The sequence below is a fragment of the Ambystoma mexicanum genome, chromosome 2q, assembly GCF_040938575.1.
Source record: "Ambystoma mexicanum isolate Mex_15411 chromosome 2q, UKY_AmexF1_1, whole genome shotgun sequence".
Classification (NCBI taxonomy): Eukaryota; Metazoa; Chordata; class Amphibia; order Caudata; family Ambystomatidae; genus Ambystoma; species Ambystoma mexicanum.
Window position 1 is genome coordinate 186,162,296 of NC_090924.1, and position 6,000 is coordinate 186,168,295.

General features: G+C 44.0%; 2 non-coding genes across 2 annotated transcripts; both read right to left on the minus strand.

Annotated features, from left to right (window-relative positions):
• Position 1: 1 nt before the first annotated feature.
• On the minus strand, positions 2-106 carry LOC138570723 (U6 spliceosomal RNA). The gene has a single exon (XR_011303757.1). It is a non-coding gene; the product is annotated as a U6 spliceosomal RNA (small nuclear RNA).
• Positions 107-5,603: 5,497 nt separating this feature from the next.
• On the minus strand, positions 5,604-5,708 carry LOC138570724 (U6 spliceosomal RNA). Its single transcript, XR_011303758.1, has one exon. It is a non-coding gene; the product is annotated as a U6 spliceosomal RNA (small nuclear RNA).
• Between the last annotated feature and the right edge of the window lie 292 nt (positions 5,709-6,000).

Consider the following 6,000-nt stretch of genomic DNA (forward strand, 5'->3'; position numbering starts at 1 on the left):
CAAAAATAGTGAATGCTTTACGAATGTGCGTGTCATCCTTTAGAGCAGGGGACAATTTAATGTTCACATTATCATTCCAATATTAGTACATGTGTTGCTGAAGCAAGTGCAAAGGGAGAGTCAATCAAACCATTGATTAGGACATCTAGTCAAAGGTTTGCCATACCAAATGTCCTTATGTCAGAGGGTAGAAAGTCCAAACACCATTTAAATATCGGGTGGTATGAAATGAAGAGGGAAACAACAATGAATAAGCATTCTTTGCTGCTGTATTGATCTGGTCCTAAAGGGTTTGGTTTAATGCCAATTATATTTGAAGATATACAGATTCATGCTCCAGGGTGCTTGCAAAATGACACCCCTCCCCATCACAATGGCTGGGTGATGCAAGCCTGAGAGCATCACAATAGACCCATAGACATGAGAAAAACTCTGTACCACTGAGTGTATGTGGGCCCATGGCTGTATCAAGGACAAGGCAACAACAGGAAGTGGCTTAAGGCATCAGTGCCAGAAGCTGTCCGATTGAGCCCTGTAAGCAATAGATGTTGGACCATCCTTGACGAGATTCTGAGGCTGATTTCAATGTTAACTTTACTGCTGATTTAAGGATTGCTGAACCTTCGACCCACGTCTAGTTTGCTCGGATAAGGCCTGGAAATCTTTTACAGCTTGTATTGGGGGGAGATGATGTGAGTTTATCAAGAGCAACGGGATATGAGGCATGTGTGCCACAAAAAGCAGGTCTAGGATTTTTTATAAGAAAGCCGCTTTAAGAAGAGAACTTTGGACAACCCTACTGAGAGCAAAAGTATTACACAAAAGGTAAGGGGGTCAGTGGGTCAACGGATAGCACATTTGACTGTGAGTCCGTCTTTTGTAAGTCCAAATACTACCTGGTTCGACATTTTCCAGGCTTTTTGTTTCATTTCTTAACAGATCCATTCCTATGTACCTCTGTGCTTTCAACAGAGTTTTCATTGTAAGGGAGGGACATACAATATGCCTTAAACATTCCTGGGCAGGGAAGACTCTATGTAAAAGAAAGAGTAGCAGACAGTTTAATAAATCATCAGCAGGACCCTCTAGATCTTCCCCAAAAAACATAACATTATTTCTCTGCATGTATGTGTGTTGAACAGCGCAAGTAGTTTGACATTTATCCACTGACATTAACCACTTTCCCACAGCGCAGAACAAAATCACTTGTACTGGCCCCTTCTGCAAAAGCATTACCACTGTAGAAAGCAGTGAAAAGGTGAGGCAGTGTGCAGTCACCCCCGACCCTTTACTCCCCTGATCGGCCACGATCGGCCAAGGACCTCTCTATGAGAGCTGAGGGTGGAATTTTTCTGGACCTCGGTAACTTAGGGAGGCATGGCTAAAGGGATCCTCAATCAACGGCCCAACCTTTGCTTTGTGGCCTGTCCGTATATGTCTGTTCTCCAAATTACCTGCCGCTGCCCAGGTGTCAGCTGGTAAGATGGAATGACCTGCCAGGTAGGATCCTGGCAGATGATTTGCATAGGCAAACCCCCTCTCCCTCTTTATTAGCCCTGCTTACTCCACAGTAGCAAGTATCTGGGGAAAATATAGTGGTCGAGGTGGGGTAGCAGTCACTAGCAACTTTGAGAAAGTAAATCTGGGGTGCTTTGCGACTTGTGGGGAACTACAGAGCTCAGTGCCCAGAACTTTGTGGCACAGGGAGGAGGTCTGTGGGATTTCAGTAACTTGGAGACATGCAACCTGGTTGGGAGTGCTTCAGGTCTCCTTCCTTGCATGTTCCAAGCAACTCAACAAAGCATCAACAGGCTGAGATACCAGCCACAGAGCCATTTCCACTTGATTAAAAGCCTAAAATCTTTTCCATGTAAAAACATAGCCCCCCAACCCCCGAATACCATATTTTCTTTGTTTCCTCTCTCTCTGTCTCTCTCTCTCTCTCCCTTCCTCCTTCCCTCCCTCCTTCCTCCCTCCCGCCCGCTCTCTTTCTCCCCCCGCCCCCTCCCTCCCCCTCTCCCTCTCCCTCTCACAACCATTTATTTTAAGTTTTCATGCACTGTAGCATATTCTGACAATGGTATTTCACAATGGGACTCTTTGAAGGTTACAGAAATCAAAAAAGAAATCAACCAACTAAAAGCAGCCAAATCCAGAGTACACTGCTCAGCCCCAATTAAAGATAAAGGCCTAGAAGCAAATAAAGCTGTAGTTCAGAGTGATGTTTGCAAATAGCACCTTAAAGCAGTTTACGCTGGCGTGCACAACAATGGGGAAAGTGATAATACTGAATTTGGTCGAATGGGAACCGTGCCACTTCTAAAAGTACAAGTCAAGAAATTGAAGGGGACGGGGCTGTTCATTCAGTCACTAGGACTCACAAGTAAAAGGCTCCTGAGGCATTAGTGTTGAATTTGGCGCAAAATGTATTGTGTTGTTGTTTAATATGTATGAATAATATTTCTGTTCTCCAAATTGCCTGCCGCTGCCCAGGCGTCAGCCCCTATGAACATACAATTTCAATCTTCATCAAAAAAGATGAATTAAAAAATAAAGACTTGCAAATTAACAAAGTTTCTGTCCCGTCATGTGCTAAAAATAGTGAATGCTTTACAAATGTACGTGTCATCCTTCAGAGCAGGGGCCAATTCAATGTTCCCATTATCATTCCAATATTAGTACATGTGTTGCTGAGCTACATAGGAATGGATCTGTTAAGAAATTAAACAAAAAGCCTGGAAAAATGTTGAAACGGGTAGGATTTGGACTAACAATAAACTGACTCACAGTCAGATGTGCTATCCCTTGACCCACTGACCCACTTATCTTTTGTGTAATCCTTTTGCTCTCAGCAGGGCTGTCCATCCAAAGTTCCCTACTTAAAGGGGCTTTCTGATTAAAAAAAAATCCCAGAGCTGTTTTTTATGGCCCACATGCCTCATATCCCGTTGCTCTCGATAAACTCACATCATCTCCCACCAATGCAAGCTGTAAAAGATGTCAAGGGCATAGCCAAGGAAACTAGACGTGGGTCGAAGGTTGAGCAATCGTTAAATCAGCAGCAAAAATAACATTGAAATCAGCCTCAGAATCTCTTAAAGGATGGCTCAACATTGGTTGCTTTCAGGGCGCAATCGGGCAGCCTCTGGTGCTGGCGCCTTAAGGCAAGCGCAAAGGGAGAGCCAACCAAACCATTGATTAGGACCTCTGAACTTTCTGCCTGTGACATAAGGACATTTGATATGGCAAATCATTGACCAAACACCATTTATATGTTGGATGGTATGAAATTAAGAGGCAAACAGCAATACATCAGCATTCTTTTTCTGCCGTATTGATCCGGTCCTAAAGGGTTTGGTTTAATGGCAATTATATTTAAAGATAAACAGATTCATGCTGCAGGGTGCTTGCAAATTGACACACCCTCCCCATCACGAAGGCTGGGTGATGCAAGCGTGAGAGCATCACGGCAGACCCATAGACACGAGAAACACTCTATTCCTCTGAGTGCATGTGGGCCCATGGCTGGATCAAGGACAAGGCAAGAACAGGAGCTGGCTTAAGCTGTCAGCACCCAGGCTGCCCCATTGCGTGCTGCAAGCAACAGATGTTGGACCATCCCTTAAGAGATTCTGAGGCTGATTTCAATGTTAACTCTGCTGCTGATTTAAGGATTGCTTAACCTTCGACCCAAGTCTAGTTTGCTTGGCTAAGCCCTGAAAATCTTTTACAGCTTGTATTGGTGGGAGATGATGTGAATTTATAAAGAGCAACGGGATATGAGGCTTGTGTGCCACAAAATGCAGGTCTATGATCTTTTATATGAAAGCCACTTTGGAAAATCCTATTGAGAGCAAAAGGATTACACAAAAGGAAAGGGGGTCAGTGGGTGAAGAGATACAATTAACTGACTCACAGTCAGATGTGCTAAGTCCAAATCCTACCCGTTTCGACATTTTGTCCAGGTTTTTCGTTTCATTTCTTAACAGATCCATTCCTATGTACCTCTGTGCTTTTAACAGAGTTTTCATTGTAAGGGAGGGATATACAGTATGCCTTAAACATTCCTGGGCAGGGAAGACTCTCTGTAAAAGCAAGAGTAGCGTACAGCTTCATAAATAATCAGCAGGACCCTCTAGACCTTCCCCAAAAAACATGAAATGATTTCTCTGCATGTATGTGCGTTGAGCAGCGCAAGTCGTTTGGTTAATGCCAGTGGTTAAATGTCACTTTCCCACAGCGCAGAATAAAATCACTTGTACAGGTCCCTTCTGCAAAAGCATTACCGCTGTAGAAAGCAGTGAAAAGGTGAGGCAGTGTGCAGTCACCCCGACCCTTCACGGCCCTGATCGGCCACGATCGGCCAAGGACCTCTCTATGAGAGCTGAGGGTGGAATTTTTCTGGACCTCGGTAACTTAGGGAGACATGGCTAAAGGGTTCCTCAATCAACGGCCCAGCCTTTGCTTTGTGGCCTGTCCGAATATTTCTGTTCTCCAAATTATGTGCCGCTGCTCGGGTGTCATTTGGTGGGATGGAATGACCTCCCAGGAATGATCCTGGCAGATGATTTGCATAGGCACACCCCTTCTCCCTCTCTCTTAGCCCTGCTTTCTGCACAGTAGCAAGTATCTGGGGAAAATATAGTGGTCGAGGTGGGGTAGCAGTAACTAGCAACTCTGAGAAAGTAAATCTGGGGAGCTTGGCGACTTGTGGGGAACAACTGCAGAGCTCAGGTACTTTGTGGCACACGGAGGAGGTCTGTGGGATTTCAGTAAATTAGAGACATGCAACCTGGTCGGGAGTGCTTCAGGTCACCTTTGTTGCATGTTCCAAGCAACTCAACAAAGCATCAACAGGCTGAGATACCAGCCACAGAGCCTCTTTCCACTTGATTAAAAGCCTAAAATCTTTTCCATGTAAAAACATAGCCCCCCCGAATACCATATTTTCTTTGTTTTTTCTCTCTCTCTCTCTCTCTCTCTCTCTCTCTCTCTCTCTCTCTCTCCCTCCCTCCTTAACCTTCCCCCTCCCGCCCGCTCTCTTTCTCCCCCCGCCCCCTCCCTCCCCCTCTCCCTCTCACAACCATTTATTTTAAGTTTTCATGCACTGTAGCACATTCTGACAACGGTATTTCACAATGGGACTCTTTGAAAGTTACAGAAATCAAAAAAGAAACCAACCAACTAAAAGCAGCCAAAGCCAGAGTACACTGCTCAGCCCCAATTAAAGATTAAGGCCTAGAAGCAAGTAAAGCTGTAGTTCAGAACAATGTTTGCAAATAGCACCTTAAAGCAGTTTACGCTGGAGTGCACAACAAGGTGGAAACTGATAAAACGGAGTTTGGTAAAATGGGATAAAAAAACAAAAGAAGCTTGCCACTTCTAAAAGTACAAGTCAAGAAATTGAAGGAGAGGGGGCTGTTCATTCAGTCAATAGGACTCACAAGTAAAAGGCTCCTGAGGCATGAGTGTTGAATTTGGCGCAAAATGTAGTGTGTTGTCGTGTAATATGTATGAACATACAATTTCAATCTTCATTAAAAAAACATGTATTAAAAAATAAAGACTTGCAAATTAAGAAAGTTTCTGTCCTGTCATGTGCCAAAAATAGTGAATGCTTTACGAATGTGCGTGTCATCCTTTAGAGCAGGGGACAATTTAATGTTCACATTATCATTCCAATATTAGTACATGTGTTGCTGAAGCAAGTGCAAAGGGAGAGTCAATCAAACCATTGATTAGGACATCTAGTCAAAGGTTTGCCATACCAAATGTCCTTATGTCAGAGGGTAGAAAGTCCAAACACCATTTAAATATCGGGTGGTATGAAATGAAGAGGGAAACAACAATGAATAAGCATTCTTTGCTGCTGTATTGATCTGGTCCTAAAGGGTTTGGTTTAATGCCAATTATATTTGAAGATATACAGATTCATGCTCCAGGGTGCTTGCAAAATGACACCCCTCCCCATCACAATGGCTGGGTGATGCAAGCCTGAGA